The 20355-nt window shown below is 43.9% G+C and overlaps 1 protein-coding gene across 13 annotated transcripts in view; it reads left to right on the top strand.

Moving 5' to 3' along the window:
• The window catches only part of dlg3 (discs, large homolog 3 (Drosophila)), a 1021949-nt gene that overhangs the window by 751409 nt on the left and 250185 nt on the right, over positions 1-20355 (top strand). Inside the window, exon 1 of one of the 13 annotated variants that reach the window (XM_072505489.1) lies at positions 14691-14708. The exons of the other annotated variants lie outside the window; for them this stretch is intronic. The gene's annotated coding sequence lies outside the window, so the exon portion shown is untranslated. Of the gene's footprint in view, positions 1-14690; positions 14709-20355 lie in introns of those variants that run through there. 13 annotated transcript variants of the gene reach the window in all.

The raw sequence follows: 20355 nt of genomic DNA, 5'->3' as shown, positions 1-20355 counted from the left end.
GTGGTGGGGGTAGCGAGATTGGGGTGGCATTTAAAAATGGTACCCCAATCACTTCTTTCACTGACGAGCTGAGCTGTTAAATCTCCTCTGCACCCTTTCCAGTGTTACCACATCCCTCCTCTAATGTGGATTTCAGAACTACACTCAATACTCTAGCTGTGGCCTAACCAATGTTTTATACAGTTCCAGCATAATCTCCCTGATCTTAAACTTTATGGGCACGATTTAACGCCCAAAAAAGCAGAGTCCCATTTTGGGTGCGGACAACGGGATGTTTCTTGGCGCCCGCTGTGCTGAGAATCACCCCGCTATCAAACGGGTCTCTTTTTTTCAGCCTTGGCGAGGAACACCCCACCAAGGCCGCATTACCTCATTTCCTGCACTGACGAGCTCGGTCCCCACCTTGCACTCTCTAGAGTGGCCTGATTAAATGCCATCCTCAAATCTGCCTCAGGAGAGGGTATTAAATTCCGCCTCAGGATAATTTTGTAGTCTGTCCTGTTCTCCACATAAATGTGAATTGGGCATGGACTTAAACTTTTGTTGGCAATGCCGAACTGGAGGCAAGGCAAACTGTATAAGGGAGACTGCAGAAGGATATTGACAGTTTTAATTTCCAATATAGACAAAAATAATGTACGTTTTGGGAATATGAACAGGTAATAGAAATGTAGCCTAAATAATTAAATTCTTAATAGAATAGAGGGGTCTATAGTTGAAGTTACACAGATTTTTACACAGTGATTGCAGGTCAATAAAGGAAAAAGGAGCTCTGTGTTTTGGATAAATGGGTTTTGAATGCAAAAATGAGGAAATGATCATGAAGAAATTGGTTAGGCCTGAATTCGAACACTTTTTATGGTTTTGAGCGCCCATCTATAGAGAGTATATTCGTATTATTGGAACAAATGTAATGGTAATTTACTAGAATGATACCAGGGCTGAAAGACTTGAAAACTAGAATTATTTTAATTGGAGAATCGATTGAAGTTTTCAGAATTTTGATGATAAGTGATGAAAGGTTATGTCCAATACTCAGCAAATAAATACACAGCATAAATTTAGGATTAACACCAGGTTGTGAGGCTGGAAGTAACTTTTCTGATGAAAGATCATTGCAGAAGACCACAGATGTCCATTAAACCTACATTTGTCATGGTATTTAAGAGGAAATTAGATAAACACTTGAAGAAGGAAAATATTTTATGGATATGGGGAAACCTAAGGAAAATGGAATAAGCACAAGTAATTCTGATGACGAGTTAGTTCTTGAAAAGGCATGTGAGCTAAATGGCTCCCTTCCATGACAAACGTTCAATGATTTTGTTATCAATGCTTATATGCAGTGGATGTGGTATCAGCTGTGGGGGTATCCATCATCATGTTCACTCTTGCTTATGCATCACAATCTTATCTCAGTGATTCTTTCTGTATTTACTAGGCCTGAACCTGTTTACAGCACGGTGATCAAACAGAGTGGCCAACCTGAGCCACCTCCATCTCCTAAGGGGTATACCAGTATAACTCGTAACATGCATCCTTGTCTCTCATCCGGTCCCACTCGCAACGCTGTCAGCCAGGGAGTTGATATAATCTCCAGCAGGTACTAACACCGCTTCAAAAGCTTCAGCATATGCAACCCGCTTGTGCTTAACACAGATTGGTGTGCTGATTAATACCTGCGCCATGGCTGCAGTCTAGCCTATTGTTACCAGCTAGCATGCTTTCACATTTCAAGTTCTGAACAATAGAGTAAAATAATTAACCATTAAAAAGTACAATGAGAATTACAGAAATGTACTTCCCAGTCCTTTCTCTTCCTCAATGTGCAGGAAATTAGCACATTTCAACTAACCACTTCCCTTGCAATTTGTAAAGTGGGTGCAGCACAAAATCCATCTCCCAACTGGTTCAGAGAATTGATTAAGGAGCAAGCTGCATTGAGAGTAGCATCTGGACATTTGAATTAAGTACTTTTCTTTCTCACCCACCTCCTACTGCAAGGGAATATATATTTAGAAAATATTAGTCATAATGTAATAATAAAATAGGACTTTAACTGATCATTAGAAGTTAATTTGTTCAATTCATTGTCACACATCGCATGCGATCTCACCTGTGTATGGATTGTGTGGTAAATCTCAGATTTCTTTTACTTTCTTCCACTGGAGAGAGAGAACGAAAGAGAATCCTATGGAAGAGGGGGCTCCCCCAGTATCCATCATGGTAATGAAAGCTCTTTATTAAAACTTAGTAGTGCTTGAATGCTAAGTTAATACCACCACTGTACCATATTCCTGCTTTCACTGTTCTGTAATGAAAATCATGAGGAAACACAGGCAAATCCCCCTGTCAGACACGTTACGAATAGCAAAAGAGAAAAAGTCAACAGTACGGTGAGGAAAAAAAATCAATGCCATCTTACTAACTTGCTCAAAGACCTGCAATAACTGAATTTAATTTCTAAATATGCTAATGTTTCCAATAGGACATCTTTTTAAAGAGGAAGTCATACCATGGGATACCCATTATAAAGGAAAAGTCTCCCCAGTCTTCAGAATTATTATTAATTTTAACATTGTTTGATTTCTGTTACTTTTGAATATTTGCTCAAATGCAGCGTCAGACTCCAATTCACTGAGACCTCACTTGGTTGGTTCCACTGCCAATTTAATCCTATCCAGATAATTTCCAACAATGGTGTGTCTCTTTACACCCTGACACTGTCACATCACATCAGGACTTCCTTGAAGGATCTAGCCTTGGTCTCCTCTTCCTTATCTACATACCATCCCTGGGGAACATTAACTACATATATGGAATTAACTTCCTGTTGTACAAGAGTGACCCACAGCTTGGTACTTCCATTGTCTCTATGTTGTCATCAAGATTGGATGAGGTTTAGTTTTCTTCAGCTAAACATCAGGGTGACCAAAGCCACATTTTTCAACACCCACCTTAAAATCTACATTCTTGAGACCAACACCATGTCCCAAGCTGAACAGGGCTGTGTGCAACCTCCGATCTTTTCAAAACCTAACGTAAGCTTCTGAAAGAAATAATAAAGATTGTGCATCAGTATAAAACTGGCATTCATAATCGTTTTTCTCAGTGAACTTTAGTGTACATCTGAATTGGACATTAGGGAAATGACAGGAACCCTTTCACAAATTAATATTAGATAAGAGCGATATAAGCCATTTACGCTTCCTTTCTGACTGACTACACTTCAAAAGTACTTTGTTGACTGGAATGTCCTGAGGTTGTGAAAGGTGATATGTAAGTGTTGTCTTCTTATTAATAGCAATTCACTGCTATTAATGTACCAGGAAAACATTACAGTCGCTGGTGGGATTCTCTGGTCCCCTAGCCGCTTGTTTCTTGATGGAGCATTGTTCGCTGGCAACGGGATTCTCTCGTCCCGCCGCTTCCCGCCACTTGTCAATGGGATTTCCTGTAGAGACCACCCTACACAGATGGAAAACCCGCAGGAGGGGGGCGTTGCCAGCAGGAAAAGAGAATCCCAACAGCCGGAGAATTCCAGCCAACATGTTTCCTTTCTCATCCTCAATGTTTCTTTTAATACAGGTTGACAGTTTTTAAGATGTTAACAAATCTCAAATGTTAACTCCTGATCTCAAAATAGTTTTTCTTCTTTTCACATTATGTGGATGGTCAAGACCTGTGTAGTTTTGAGCATGCACTTTGTGTTTGTCACAGGCATTCAGTTTCAGGATGTACACATCCTAGTAAAGTGTGTTCCCAGCTTTGAAAAAATGCATTACCAGAGCAGTTTTTCGTTTCTTCTGGGCAATACAAACAGTTTTCAAATCCAGTGAAATACTTTTGAAGTGTATGCAACTGTGACACTGCAAAGACACACACAAAATGACCTTTTAAGCAGAAAATGAAATGAATGGATAGCTAGTAAGTTTTTGGTGGCATTGTTAAGGAAGGAATGCTTCAGAAAACCGGAAAGTCTATTATCAGCGCAAGTTGAGTTAAGTGAAAACTGCTTTTGAAATAATCTAGAGCAATTACCTGCTTATCTAAAGTGATAAAATGGCAGTGAAAACAGGTGACTGGAAGTTGAGTCTGAATGACCAGTACTGCATGTGTTTAACCATAAAGAATGCACCACTTCAGCCATTTTATTAAATATTTAAGCTTGGAACACTTCACATGCCTGTGATTTGGTTCCAAACAACTTGCACTGAATTTCATTGATCATGCATGTGATGAATTTTGTCAACAGTATCATCGTGTTCCTGGAGAGATGTGGGTGGAGTTCAACCAGTGTTGTATAGCCTAACAATGAACATGTCTACTGTTGACTAAGCGCAGAGCAACCTTGCTATCAGAATTCTGGCAAAATGTCCAACTCGTATAATGCTTTGCCAAAAAAAGCACTTTTCAGCATGATTCCGAGTGCAAATTGAGCAGGATAGTAATATTTTCAATGGTTGTCAGTAATCAGTTGAAGCTACTCCACAAGGAATTCTCAGTTGGTATGACTAGCTCATCTGTTGATAGATATTGTCCTCTTTTAATAATGAACATTGTGTTAAACTATAAGCAAATAAACTATTGGATTAAAATTCAATTGAGAAGAGGTTGTTTTGTTGCAGTGTAAAATGTCAGCACATCCATTTGGAATGCTGTATGTAGTCTAATTACTGAATCACTGGGAAGATATTCCTGTTAAAACAGTGAAAAGCAAGAAAAGAAAATTCCATCCAAACATGTCTACTTATGATCCAAATTATTCACACTGAGAATCTCAATGAATTCCTGCTTGGTTGTGAGGACTTGTGTCGCTCCAATTCCCTGGGTGTGAATATGGCTATGCCTCTGATTATGTGGCAATAATGGTAAATGTGTTGTTGGTTTTTGGATGCTGTGTTGGAGATATTTCACAATTGTATCACACTAATTTATTTGATTCATGCGATTTGCATTTTGGATAGCTTGCAGGCCATATGAATCTCAATAATCTGAATTGACAGTAACACAGGTGACTTTTTCAGATGAATTACAACAGTAGTGACTCAATATACACAATTGTTGTTTGAAGCATGATTTCCCAGGAATGGAAATTTGTGGTCTTTGGACCCTCAGCAGACTTTTTCATTTAATGATTAAATTGTTCTGGGGCGGCATTCTGGCTTGGTGGATAGGTCTGCTGCCTACGGCGCTGAAGGCCCGGGTTTGATCCCGGCCCTCGTGTCACTGTCTGTGCAGAGTTTGCACATTCTCCCAGTGCCTGCGTGGGTTTCATCCCCACAACCCAAAGATGTACAGATTAGGTGAATTGGCCACGCTAAATTGCCCCTTAATTGGAACAAAAATAATTGGGTACTCTTTAAAAAAAAAAAATTTTTTTTAATGATTAAATTGTTCTGAAGGATTTTAAATTATGTTAAATAGTCTGATTGTGATATTACAAATTTTGAACAGCTAATAGGGTGCAATCTATCGGCTTTGTCATGCCTGACTCGGGATGCAACGAGGCCGGTAAATCTCATGAGAGGCCTCTCGCACGATTTATTAGCCTCGTCATGCCTCGCGAGATCTAACGAGCTCCCACCCATTGAGGTCGGGATCCAGATTTGCATATTCAAGTGATTAGTTTGTCTCACTTGAATATGTCTACGCCAGATTTTTCAAGTGCCCAGGATTGAATGGCCTCACCTCAGAGACCTCAAGCAGGTGTTGTTTAGCACTGGTTTCCACAAACATGGACCAGGCGTACCAGCACTTGGGGAGGGGGAGCTCCCAGGCAATTGAGGGCCCCTGGGTGGTCGGGCTCTGGGCAGGGTGGTACCCTGGCACCCAAGACCACCCGGGCACTGTGGCACTGCCAACCTGGTACCCTGGCAGTGTCACATGTGCCATGCTGGCAATGCCAGGGTGCCCAGATAGAACTGCCAGGCTGGCAGGGGCACTGCCAGGCTGGCAGTACAAGGGTGCCTGGGTGACATCTTGCCCGTGCCGAGGATTGGGCCGGGTGGGTACCTGTACTTATGATGCAGGGGGCTCAATGACCCCCTAATTGGTGAGTTGGGACTTTGGAGGGTCCGGAGGCTGTGATGGATAGTCTAGAGATTGGGGCACCTGTTCTCCTCATATCCATGTTTCTCTCCCTTAAGGATTCGGCTTCAAATTCTCTAACCTCCTCGGGAATCTCAATTCCAAGCCTTTCTGAAGACCAAAATTGTGGAAGACAGAGTTGACCACAGGTCCTAGGCAGCATTTAGAACACTGCAGAGAGTCCCAGAACTGAGGCTTGTTTTAAAATTATTAAAGGTTTTGATAGCTCTGTATCCACTTATGATATTTGGGCAGTGAGTCAATTTAAGGAGGAGTTAGACAGACTTTTAATTGGTAATGGATTGAAGGGTTATGAAGAACGGGAGGACAGTGGAGTTGAGGCCAGGATGGGATCAGCCATGATCATATTGAGGGTGTTAGGCTCAGGCGGCTAAATTGCCCACTCCTGCTCCTCGTTCATGTGTTCTGGGGAGGAGATGCTTTGGCTGATTTTGCAATCCAGCTCTTGGTCTGTAGCATTGTAGATGAGGAACATATCAGCCATGATCAAATGGTGGAACAGACCTGATGAGCCGAATGGCCTAATTCTGCTCCTATATCTTATGAACTTATGGGAAAGTGCATAGCAAGAGGCAATCAATATTAGATAGTCACTGAGAAATCCATTAGGGAATTCAAAAGCATTTTCTTTACGGAAAAATTGTCGCCAGACTGGAATGTTCCCTTCAAGTCGGGGAACACTTCAGCAGTCAAGGGCATTCAGCCTCTGATCTCCGGGTAAGCGTTCGCCAAGGCGGCCTTCAGGACGCGCGACAACACAAAATTGCCGAGCAGAAACTTATAGCCAAGTTCCGCACACATGAGTACGGCCACAGCCGGGTCCTTGGATTCATGTCGCATTACATTCATCCCCCACCATCTGGCCTGGGCTTGCAATATCCTACCAACTGTTGTGGCTTGAGACAATTCACACCTCTTTAACCTGGGGTTACCCCTATCTCTGGATCTGTAAACACTTAATTAACTGCAAATGCTCGCATTCTAAGTATCATCTTGCATCTTTGACTTTGTCTATATATATCTCTCTGGAAAATACCTCTTCATTCACCTGAGGAAGGAGCAGTGCTCCGAAAGCTTGTGATTTGAAACAAACCTGTTGGACTTTAACCTGGTGTTGCAAGACTTCCTACTTTTTAGGCATGTTAGTGGTCTGTTCAGTTCTTAGCGGTCACACTGTGTCAAGCGTCATTCCACAATTTTAATTCAGGTCGATGGTTCAATACAGTATTGAATGAATGCTGTACTGCCAGAGCCACCAACATGCAGATGAAATGTTAAATTGAGGTTGGATCAGCCTACTCCAAATGATGTAAAAGATCCAATGGTGCTTGTCAGAAAAAAGTCTTTCTCTTAATGCCCTGGGTAACATTTATATCACAGCCAAAATAGATTGCTAATTCTGGCCATAATTAATTATTTTTTGTCAGACCTGTGTACAAATTGGCTTCCATGTTGCCCCGCATAAGAACAGTGACTACCACTGAGAAGTAATTAATTGGCTACAATGTACTCTGGGGAATTCTGAGGATGTGAAAGGTTCCATACTTTGTTCATTTGTAATTTGAGAGTAGGATGATTCCAAATGCAATGTTTCCCCACTTTGTGGATTGTTCTTCTCAATGGTGTGAGTAGCTACAATATTATTTGAATACCTCTTTGTCTCCAAGAAGCCAGCCAACATCTTACCCTTGAGTTTGAAAGAATGTAAGGAACACTGGAATGTTACAGGATGAAATGATCATGGCAGCTCCACTGTACTAATGGTAACCTAAAAACACCTGAGTCTTGAAGTTGAGCACTAATTACACGTTAAAGGAATGAAATCCCTTTTAATTCACACAATGGTCTAGTCGCGACTCATTTGGACACTTGAGTGCAGTCTATAACTCCATGCACTCACAGAAACCCTGTGATCTGATTAAGAAAAAGGCCTACGCAACCATTTGTTTTGCACTTTCATCATATATTGATGCACTGCCAATCTTGCTTTATGCAGAAATGGTCAGCTAACTGACTGATCTGAAGGATTTACATGTAATTATCAACTGGCCAGGAAATTAAATGCTGTAGTAATTTTCTCATCCATTGTCAAGGTCACCTTGGTCTTGAATATGTTGACATATTTACCGGTAGAGTGTGGAAAGTTGTTGCAGAGTTACTGCACGAGTCCCAATCAATAAGCTGAAGTGAGATTTTCTGGGTCTATGCACACAGATGGCTGTGTATTTGAGAGAGGACTTGGATCTCCTGCTGTGTGAGGTAGTTTTCTTGGGATCTTTGCTATTCCTCCACTTTCCCAATATATAAATCACAAAGAGGGCAATCCAGATTGAGAAGCCTTTAGAGTGTAGTTTAGAAATATTTCACAAACATAAAACATCCTGAAAGAAAGATTTCCAAATAAAGCTAGGATTTTCAAAATGAAACAAAAAATATTGTCAAAAACCATTCAAAAGTAAATTTAAATTTCTTGTAAAAGGTAAAGGAAAAGTCGGCATAGTCCTAGATAACCATAGGCTGCTTTCCCATTTGAGGGGGAGAGCTGATTGGTTTAACCTGAGGATCACCACACCTCAGGCGAGGGGCAAGGTTGAGAAGTTGGGCCTTCATGAATAACCTCAGCCGGTGCAGGAATTTTCTGTAAAAGCATAATGAAACATAGAAAATCACCTTTACAAATAGAGCAGCCTATTCAGTTGCCAGGTTGTTTTATAGTGGTATAAACTGGACTGATGGTTCTTGGGACATAAAAGATATGCTTTAGGACATGACTTTATCTTGGCCTCAATCCATTACTTGCATAGAAGCATCACAGACTCTCAATTCTGAATTTTATAGATGTAAGTCCCAAATCCTTAACCAGACCTTGATAGATCTGCCACATGTATGGCATGATAAAACTAGTAGAATTTCGGTTTGGATTATTTTTTATTCATTCTCACAGGGTGTGGATGTCACTGGCTAGGCCAGCATACCGTCCCGAATTGCGCTTGAGAAGATGGTTGTGAGCTGCCTTCTTGAACCGCTGCTGTCCCTATGTTGTACAGTGCAGTGAGGAAAGGAGTTCCAGAATTTTGGTCCAATGATAGTTCCAAGTCAGGATGGTGTGTGACTTTGAGGGGAATCTGAAGATGGTCATATTCCCCTGCACCTGCTGCCCTTGTCCTACTAGGTCGAAGAATTTGTAGGTTTGGAAGGTGCTCTCAAAGGGCCCTTAATGAGTTGTTGCAATGCATCTTGCAAATAGAACACACTACTGCCACAGTGCGTTGGTGGTGGAGGGAATGAATGTTGAAGGTAATAGATGGAGTGCCAGCTAAGTGTGCTGCTTTGCCCTGGATGATATCCAGCTTGTTGAGTGTTGTTGGATCTGCACTCTTCCAGGCAAATAGAAAGTATTCCATCACACTCCTGGCTTGTGCCTTGTAGATGTAGGACAGGCATTGGAGAGTCAGGAAGTGTGCTAGTCACTGTAGAACTCCCAGCTTCTGATCTGCTCTTGTAGCCACTGTATTTATATGGCTGGTCCAGTTCACTTTCTGGTCAAGGGTCACCCTGGGATTTGACAGTGGGGGATGCAATTATGGTAATACCATTCAAACTCAAGGAATGGTGGTTAGATTTTATTTTGTTGGAGATGGTTGTTGCCTGGCACTTGTGTGACATGAATGTTATTTGCCACTTATCAGCCCAAGCCTGAATATTGTCCAGGTCTCGCTGCACATGTGCACAGACTGCTTTAGTATTGGAGGATTATAAATGATACTTAAAATTGTGCAATCATCAGTGAACATCCTCACTTCTGACCATATGATGGAAGGAAGGTCATTAATGAAGCAACTGAAGATGCCTGAACCTAGAACACTACCACGACGAACTTCTGCAGTGATGTCCTATGGCTGAAATGATTGACCTCCAACAACCACAACCATCTTTCTTTGTGCCAGGTAGACACCAACCAGCGGACAGTTTTTCCCCTGATTCTCATTGACTACAGTTTTTAGGGCTTCTGGATGCAACACTTGGCCAAATGTTGCCTTGATGTCAAGGGCAGCCATCCTCACCTCACCTCTTAAGTTTGGTTCTTTTCTCTAAGGCTAGAATGAGGGCAGGAGTTCAGTGAGCCTGATGGAACACAAACTGAGTGACAATGAGCACGTTATTAGTGTGTAAGTGCTGCATGATAACACTGTTGACAAAATCTTTCATTACTTTGCTGGTGGTCGAGAGTAGGCTGCTGGGGCAGTAATTGGCCAGGTTGCATTTGTCCTTCATTTTTGTAGGCAGGACATACCAGGCAATTTTCCATATTGTCCAGTAGATGCCATTGTTGTAGCTGTACTGGAACTATTTAGCTAGGGGTATGGCTAGTTCTGTTGCACAATCTTCAGAACAATTGTCCGAATGTTGTCAGGACCCATAGCCTTTGCAGTATTCAGTGCCTTTGGTTGTTCCTTCAAACCACGGAGTGAATTGAATTAACTGAAGAATGGCTTCGGTGATGCTGGGGACCTCAAGAAGAGGCTAAGATGGACCATCCAGCACTTCTGGTTAAAGATGGTTGTAAATGCTTCAGCTTTCTCTTTTGCACTCATGTACTGGGCTCCTCTTTCATTGACGATGGGGATATTTGTGTAGCCACCACCTGTTCATTGTTTGTCACAACAGGATGTAGCAGGACTGCAGAGCTCAGCTGTCTCATTGCACCTGACTTGGTGTCGGGACGAGGCTATTGAATCTTGCAAGAGGCCTGCATCAAGATTTGCGACACACAAAATATCTCGCGAAATTCACTTTGTAAATCAATTAAGTAACTGTCTATCTCACTATTTAATGGTTGTCCTTTTTCAGGCATTGCGATGGCATATGAGGTAGAACCAAGAAGATCACTGGCAAGACCCAGACGCTAATTTGGCTAATTTAAATATGTGCTCTCCCAATTCACCTGGAGCCCGGATTCTCCGGCCTTGCCAGCGAGGCCTCAACCGGGTGCCATTTGATACTTGTTCACAAAGTCGTGAACCAGTTGTGATGGCACCTTGGGTGGTCTTGCTGAGAGTTGAGACACCTGGGTGGTCAGGCACTGGGCAGGTTGGAACACTGGCACTCTCCCGACAGCTGGGCACCTTGGCACTGCCAGTCTGGCACGCTGGTACTGCCAACTTTGCACTGCCAGGCTGGCAGTACCAAAGTGCCCAGGGGCCAGGTTGCCCCTGGCCTTGTCCATAAGAGGTGGGATGAGGGGGCGGCCGAGGATCCCGGAAGTGGTAGGTTGCGTGAAGTGGGGGGGGCCCTGAGACTGCGGTGGGGCCGCAGAGGGGGGTTGAAAGATCGAGGCTGCCTTTAAAAATGGCGGCCAATCTGCAAGTGGTCTTATTGACAGTGCAGGAAATGACTTAAAGAGTGGCCTTGATGGTGAGTTCCTTGCTAAGGCCAAGAAAAACAGCAAAGTGCCGTTGAATAGTGGGATTTTTCTTGGCGCCGCATGCTAAACGTGCCATTCAGCAGACTTTAACTTGAGCCTGCTGAATCGGGACCTAGATCTTATCTGTTGGTTGTGGGATTGCTCAACTCTGTCTATTGCATGCTGCTTCAGTTATTTGGCATGCAAATAGTCCCATGTTGTAGCTTCACCAGGTTCACGCCTTATTTTTTGGTACATCTGGTGCTGCTCCTGGCATGCCCTCCTGCACTCTTCTTGAACCAGGGTTGATCCCCCGGCTTGATGGTAATGGTTGAGTTGGGGATATGCCAAGCCATGAGATTACAGATCTTGGTAAAATACAATTCTGCTACTGCATGAGGAAGTTAGATCTGTTCGAAATCCATCCCATTTAGCATGGTCTCCACAAGGACTGTGCGGTGATCACTCCTACCAATACTGTCATGGACATGCATCAGCGAAAGGTGAGGACGAGGTCAAGTAGGCTTTTCCCTGTTATCGGTTCCCTCACCACCGGCTGAAGAACTACCGGCTGAAGAACCAGTCTAGTAGCTATGTTAATTAGGATCCAGCCAGCTTGGTTAGTAGTGGTTCTATTAAGCCACTCTTGGTGATGAACCTAAAATGAATACATAGAACATAGAAAATACCGCACAGAACAGGCCCTTCGGCCCACGATGTTGTGCCGAGCCTTTGTCCTAGATTAATCATAGATTATCATTGAATTTACAGTGCAGAAGGAGGCCATTCAGCCCCTTGAGTCTGCACCAGCTCTTGGAAAGAGCACCCTACCCAAACTCAACACCTCCACCCAACACCAAGGGCAATTTGGACATTAAGGGCAATTTATCATTGGCCAATTCACCTAACCCGCACATCTTTGGACTGTGGGAGGAAACCGGAGCACCCGGAGGAAACCCACGCAGACACGGGGAGGACGTGCAGACTCCGCACAGACAATGACCCAAGCCGGAATCGAACCTGGGACCATGGATCTGTGAAGCAATTGTGCTATCCACAATGCTACAGTGCTGCCCTTAAGAACAAATAAATCTACACTATATCATTTTCCCGTAATCCATGTACCTATCCAACAGCTGCTTGAAGGTCCCTAATGTTTCCGACTCAACTACTTCCACAGGCAGTGCATTCCATGCCCCCACTACTCTCTGGGTAAAGAACCTACCTCTGATATCCCTCCTATATCTTCCACCTTTCACCTTAAATTTATGTCCCCTTGTAATGGTGTGTTCCACCTGGGGAAAAAGTCTCTGACTGTCTACTCTATCTATTCCCCTGATCATCTTATAAACCTCTATCAAGTCGCCCCTCATCCTTCTCCGCTCTAATGAGAAAAGGCCTAGCACCCTCAACCTTTCTTCGTAAGACCTACTCTCCATTCCAGGCAACATCCTGGTAAATCTTCTTTGCACCTTTTCCAGAGCTTCCACATCCTTCCTAAAATGAGGCGACCAGAACTGTACACAGTACTCCAAATGTGGCCTTACCAAAGTTTTGTACAGCTGCATCATCACCTCACGGCTCTTAAATTCAATCCCTCTGTTAATGAACGCGAGCACACCATAGGCCTTCTTCACAGCTTTATCCACTTGAGTGGCAACTTTCAAAGATGTATGAACATAGACCCCAAGGTCTCTCTGCTCCTCCACAATGCCAAGAACTCTACCGTTAACCCTGTATTCCGCATTCATATTTGTCCTTCCAAAATGGACAACCTCACACTTTTCAGGGTTAAACTCCATCTGCCACTTCTCAGCCCAGCTCTGCATCCTATCTATGTCTCTTTGCAGCCGACAACAGCCCTCCTTACTATCCACAACTCCACCAATCTTCGTATCGTCTGCAAATTTACTGACCCACCCTTCAACTCCCTCATCCAAGTCATTAATGAAAATCACAAACAGCAGAGGACCCAGAACTGATCCCTGCGGTACACCACTGGTAACTGGGATCCAGGCTGAATATTTGCCATCCACCACCACTCTCTGACTTCTATCGGTTAGCCAGTTCGTTATCCAACTGGCCAAATTTCCCACTATCCCATGCCTCCTTACTTTGTGCAGAAGCCTACCATGGGGAACTTTATCAAATGCAAATTACCCCAAGTCTTTTCAAATCTAGGCCAGGACTGTAACCTGGACCCCACAGCCATCATTGATGAAGCTGGAAAACCACTTCCCCCTGGTATACCTGCATCTGAAAAGGTGACAAACTCCATCCTGGCTGAGATCAAGGGGGCCTTCATTATAAGGAGTACACACCCTGACCCATACCCTCAATGTCTCTGGGTTTCTAAGGAATGGATGGGGTTCCAGCCTTTACACTACCCCACATTAACTTCTATTGGTATTTTCTGGTCCTTGCACTCCACTTCCGCTGGAGTTATAACAGAAGTACACCATAGTGTTGACATTTTCAAGTTCTGTTCTTTGAATGTCTGACAGTAATCTCAAACTTTAATTTGCTAAAATTATGGGATCCAGTTGTTTTATTTTTTTAAATTAAAAAAAAATAAATTTAGTGTACCCAATTCATTTTTTCCAATTAAGGGACAATCCACTTACCCTGCACAATTTTGGGTTGTGGGGGCGAAACCCACGCAAACACAGGGAGAATTTGCAAAAAAACCACGGACAGTGACCCAGAGCCGGGATCGAGCCTTGGACCGCGCCACCGTGCTGCCCTCCAGTTGTTTTATAACCTTGTCCATGATACCTCAACATTATCAAATATTTAATGGAAGGTTTTTTTAAAAAATACATATTCCGAACAGGTTTCAAAACCCGTCATTGAGACTTATGATAACAAATGCATTGTGTTGCTGCCCAAAACAGAGAGTTTATTATAGCTTGGGTTTTGAGAGGCTGTTGGAGATTAACCGAGTTATGAGGCAATTAAATGTCATGACACTTTTCTAAACATGAGCTTGGATAAGGCTGCTCTGTGTGAGCCTGCAACACATTCATAACATACCGTACAAGCAGCAGAGAAAGGCAGGGAAAAGAATCAGAGAGGAGTTTCAGTAAGTAGTCATGTTCACCGTCAATGTTTCTTCATCCATAACAATTCCGCAAAATCCAACAGTGAAACGGCAAGGATGCCAGAAAGCACAAAGGAAGGTACATTGTGAAAGGTATTGTGATTTTGAAACCTTTTTATTCAACTGGCTATATATTATTTCAAAGAAAGTTTTGATTCATTTGATTAATTTCCCCAAACACAATATACATTCACTTGTACAAATGCGTACAAACATACTGTGTGAAAACTTGCACTGTCTAAAGGCACTGATATTTTTGTTAAATAAATCAAATTAATACCAGAGTTACTGTGAGATTTTTCATACACTTAAAATGCATTGGTCTATTAAGGGTTTGACTAATTATAGAGTAGGTCAGCTTTAATTTTCACAAGATTTGAACATGTCATATTTGTATAAATTGTGAAAAAACTAACTTGACTGGACTTGCTAACATATCAGCTTTAGGTCTGAGATTTTGATCAGCATTAAATCACCTTTAGCTGTGTGTCAAAGATATCGACACACAAAAAAGCGTGCTCACGAATGGATCTTTCATTTTAAGTGCATTAAGTGGTCAAAATAAAATTACAGTATGAGACAGCATGAAAGTAATGAGCAGTGGAAGGAGCTGGGGCTAATGGCAATGGCCACAGTTCTGATGACCTGATGCTAGTTTTGAGAATCCCCAGGCACAGGGTACTCAGAGTCAGAAGCAAATCCAATAGTTGTTTTTATTCAGAGAAACCTTTCAAATTCTGCTAATTCTAAATCTGCAGCAGTCCTGGAACACTCACTGAGTTTTACATTTTGCCCAGAGTGTGGAACACTATGACAAAGGCTCAATGGTTCAGATAGAGGATTATGAGACTTTCTTGTCCACAACTGACGCATTTTAAACTGAATTTAAAAACCCATACTAATCCTTCTGTGAAAATTGTTCTGATCATGAGATTCACAAAATGCTATTCATTTTGTGGCAGCTGCAGCTACTACATTGAAACCCAACAAAATATTAAAACATCCTCAGAACGTCTGATAAAGTACTGAAGGAAGTTAAACAAGAAAACTGATTTATGGAGTGCTAGTACACGTTGCATCAGCTAAGTATGAGGCATTCTTGGCTTCACTAATTTTGTTGACAAAAGCGTGAATAAAAAGAGGAAAATATTGGTTGAATGTATAGTATCAGAGTGAGTGTTCATGGGACTGGAGAACAGTGATGCCCACAGTATGATATAGAGAGTGACATGATGGTATACTGTATGCAGAGGAGTCTAGCAGAGGCCAGCATGGAGACAGTACCTCTGCTGGGTTGTACCTTGGATATCTATTATATATCTTTATGGGTTACCAATATAGGGTTTATGTTCAACCAAACAGGCCTCCAGATCTCTTAGCGTGACACCAAATAACCTTACAACATGGCGGCAGTGAAGGATGGGCTCGGAAATCCCGAAAGCAAAAAGTGTGCGAAATAAAAGACACAGCTGGAGATTGTCCAGAATGATTGAATGCCGAGGCAAAGTGAAGATCAAGAAAAATTCAAAAAAGGGTGAAAGGAAGTAAAAGAAACCACTGGAAAACCCCGCCTAAAGCTTCACTTTGCAAAGAAAGGCAACATATGCCGAAGGACTTTCACCGCAAGGATGCCTCAAATTAATTGTAATTGTTCCCCTGAAAATCACAAGGAGATGCTAAATTAATTTAATTTAACTCTGTACAAACTGAAGAACTAGTTTGCAGAGAAGACTCAGCAATTTTCTATATTCTAGGAGGAAGCCAAGAGGTACAAGGAAGTGACTGAAGAGCTGAATGGAAAAGAGGGGGAATTGAAAGGAAAGGCTACAGAACTTTCCAAGTTGCGGGCAGATAATGAAGCCATGAGTAGTACAATTACAGAACTGAAATAAGTTAAGACTTCACCAGAGAACGACCTGGCCAACAGTGAAACAAAATTGAAGGACATGGACAAAGTTCTGCTGCAGACAGAGAAAGAAAAGACAGAAATAATGTTGGAAAATGTAAATCTGAAGCGAAAGTTCAAGGAACCCGAAGAAAAAGCACTGGATGCCTCCAATGTACTGAGAGCCATTGAGTTGTTGAAAAATGAAATGACTGAAATGAAAATCAAAAACCTAAAATGTCATGATAAAAATTGAACAGCTGCAAAAGAAAGTAGAAGTTCTCATAAAGGTGCGTGAACAGTCTCCGAATGAACCAGCAGAAGTAAATTAAAGAATGTGAGCCTGAAGGATAGCACACAGGAATTAGACTCTAGTAAGGAGAACTGGGGCGACATTCTCCGACCCCCCGCCGGGTAGGAGTCTCCGGCACCGGATATTCGGTGGGGGCGGGAATCGCGCCGCGCCGTTTGGCGGGCCCCCCGCTCGATTCTCCCGCCCGGATGGGCCGAAGTCCCGCCGATAAATTGCCTGTCCCGCTGGCGTAAATTAAATCACCTACCTTACCGGCGGGACAAGGCGGCGTGGGCGGGCTCCGGGGTCCTGGGGGGGGCGTGGGGTGATCTGGCCCCGGGGAGTGTCCCCACGGTGGCCTGGCCCGCGATCGGGGCCCACCGATCCGCGGGCGGGCCTGTGTCATGGGGGCACTCTTTCCCTTCCTCCTCCGCCACGGTCTCCACCATGGCGGAGGCGGAAGAGACTCCCTCCACTGCGCATGCGTGGGAAACTGTCAGCGGCCGCTGACGCTCCCGCGCATGCGCCACCCCGAGATGTCATTTCCGCGCCAGCTGGCGGGGCAACAAAGGCCGTTTCCGCCAGCTGGCGGGGCGGAAATTCCTCCGGCATCGGCCTAGCCCCTCAATGTTGGGGCTCGGCCCCCAAAGATGCGGAGCATTCCGCACCTTTGGGGCGGCGCGATGCCCGTCTGATTGGCGCCGTTTTGGGCGCCAGTCGGCGGACATCGTGCCGTTTCGGGAGAATTTTGCCCCAGTTCAGCATAGACGCCGGAGGAATTTCCGCCCCGCCAGCTGGCGGAAACAGCCTTTGTTGCCCCGCCAGCTGGCGCGGAAATGACATCTCCGGGCGGCGCATGCGCGGGAGCATCAGTGGCCGCTGACAGTTTCACACGCATGCGCAGTTATGCGGGAGCATCAGTGGCCGCTGACAGTTTCACACGCATGCGCAGTAGAAGAAGTTTCTTCCACCTCCGCCATGGTGGAGACCGTGGCGGAGGCGGAAAGGAAAGAGTGCCCCCATGGCACAGGCCCGCCTGCGGATCGGTGGGTCCCGATCGCGGGCCAGGCCAACTGGGGGCACCCCCCGGGGTCAGATCGCCCCGTGCCCCCCCCTGGACCCTGGAGCCCGCCCACGCCGCCTTGTCCTGCCGGTAAGGTAGGTGATTTAATTTACGCCGGCGGGACAGGCAATTTATCGGCGGGACTTCGGTCCATCCGGGCGGGAGAATCGAGCGGGGGGGGCCCGCCAACCAGCGCGGCGTGATTCCCGCCCCCGCCGATATCAGGTGCCGGAGACTTCGGCAACCAGCGGGGGCGGGATTCACGCCAGCCCCCGGCGATTCTCCGACCCAGAGAACCAACTTTCACATGGAAGATGTGTTTGCTGATGAAAAATTAGAACTGGATGAATTTCAAGTGTCAGAAGCATCTATTAAGTATCATGAAAAATGCCTGCACCGGGAAAAATAATTACTGCTGAATCAGAACAGTTGGTTGAAGGAATTAACAACTTAAACTGATGAAATGTTGGAATTTCATCATGAAAAGAGCAAGTGAAATTCTTGAACTTTGATCCAATCTGAAAAATACGAAAGGTCTGATGCACAGTATAGAAGAGCAAATCCAGACTTCAAAAGCAGAAAAGGAGAATTAAGATTGAGGATCTAACGCATGACTGAACGCTTCCAAGGAGCCGTCATTGATCATGGAAGAAAGATTCTGAAAATAATTGAATGCCCAGGTGATGCTGTTAAGCATGTATAAGGATTTTGCAGATAATTCTGAAACAAATTTGTTTGTGGGCAGCACGGTAGCACAAGTGGATAGCACTGTGGTTTCACAGCGCCAGGGTCCCAGGTTCGATTCCCTGCTGGGTCACTGTCTGTGCGGAGTCTGCACGTTCTCCCCGTGTCTGCGTGGGTTTCCTCCGGGTGCTCTGGTTTCCTCCCACAGTCCAAAGACGTGCAGGTTAGGTGGATTGGCCATGACAAATTGCCCTTAGTGACCAAAAAAGGTTAGGAGGGGTTATTGGGTTACGGGGATAGGGTGGAAGTGAGGGCTTAAGTGGGTCGGTGCAGACTCGATGGGCCGAATGGCCTCCTTCTGCACTGTATGTTCTATGTTCTATGAAAGATAAATGGTCTCACTGGAGTAGCAGTCCAGCTGAATGAAAAGATTCATAAGCTTGAAAGAGGGTTAGAAAATAAGTGAGTAAACAATTTTTTGGCTGAAATTGTGAAACAAATGCAAACTAAGGTTCCATTTTTGAAATGGAAGCAAGACCACGGACAAAGAAAGTGCGAGCTCACTCTAGGAATGAACATTTTCTCTGGAAGGAATTGGACAAACCCACAGAGTCCAAACAAAGCAGACTGGTTGTTGATAAAGAGAATTGCAACTCTTAAGGAGCACAAAACGTGAATCAAGTGGAGACAGCCAAGTACCAAAAACACAGAGTACTACAACATCAACACCAAACTGACAAAGTCAACCCAAAACAATTGAGACCTCCACTCCGCTAAACGTGACAAGAATGAGATCTGAAAGAGTTGTCAAGCCTCCAGAGGGTGGGATGGGAGAGAAAGGGTAGCATGGAAGTAAAGTAAAGTAATTTGTATTCTGAATATATTTGGATAAGGACAAGGGGAGTTATAGTGCAAGGATTTTCATGCAGAGCAAGGGTTCACAGTAACTTCATTGCAGTGTTCATGTAAGCCTACTTGTGACAATAATAAAGATTATTATTACAATGTGGGATTGGACGACAGTACTCCCCACAGTATAATGTAGACAGTTATATGATGGTAGACTGTGTGTAGAAGTGTCTAGTAGAAGTAAACATGGAGACTGCACCCATGCAGGGCTGTACCCATGCAGGGCTGTACCTTGGCGATGTTTTTAGTTATGGGTTACCAATAAACAGTTTATGTTCAACTACACAAGCCTCCAAACCTCTTAGTGAGGCGCCAAGCAACCTTATAACAGAAAGCACTAATAGATTTATCATCATAATTTAGGGTTACTCTGCGTATTAATATCCATGCAAGATTAAATTAACAAATATTAGTCAAAAAAAGTGAAAAGGCTGATTCTTATTTGCTCAGAATGTGTTATTTAAATTAATGAGGAACCAGTGCAGCATTACACAGCATCAAAGTCAAATTGAAACCTGATCAGCAGCAAAGTGGTGCAGTGGTTAGCACTGCTGCCTCACGGCGCTGAGGATCCGGGTTCGATCCCGGCCCCGGGTCACTGGCTGTGTGGAGTTTGCACGTTCTCCCCGTGTCTGAGCGGTTCTCACCTCTACAAACCCAAAAGATGTGCACGGTAGGTAGATTGGCCACGTTAAATTGCCCCTTAATTGGAAAAAAAGAATTGGGCACTCTAAATTTATTTATTTTTAAAATTGAAAGCTGAGTATTTTACTCCAGGCTAGACTTGCATTAATGAATTTCACAAAAAGCTTTCGAATTGTAAATGAAGCACTGAGAAAAAAATTGTAATCTGTTGTTACTCTGTGGTTCAATGGATAGCACTCAAAGTGACTGTGAGTTCAAGACC

Source organism: Scyliorhinus torazame, chromosome 5, assembly GCF_047496885.1.
Source record: "Scyliorhinus torazame isolate Kashiwa2021f chromosome 5, sScyTor2.1, whole genome shotgun sequence".
Classification (NCBI taxonomy): Eukaryota; Metazoa; Chordata; class Chondrichthyes; order Carcharhiniformes; family Scyliorhinidae; genus Scyliorhinus; species Scyliorhinus torazame.
Note: the sequence above shows the minus strand (reverse complement) of the source record. Positions and strands in the feature narration are given on the sequence as shown.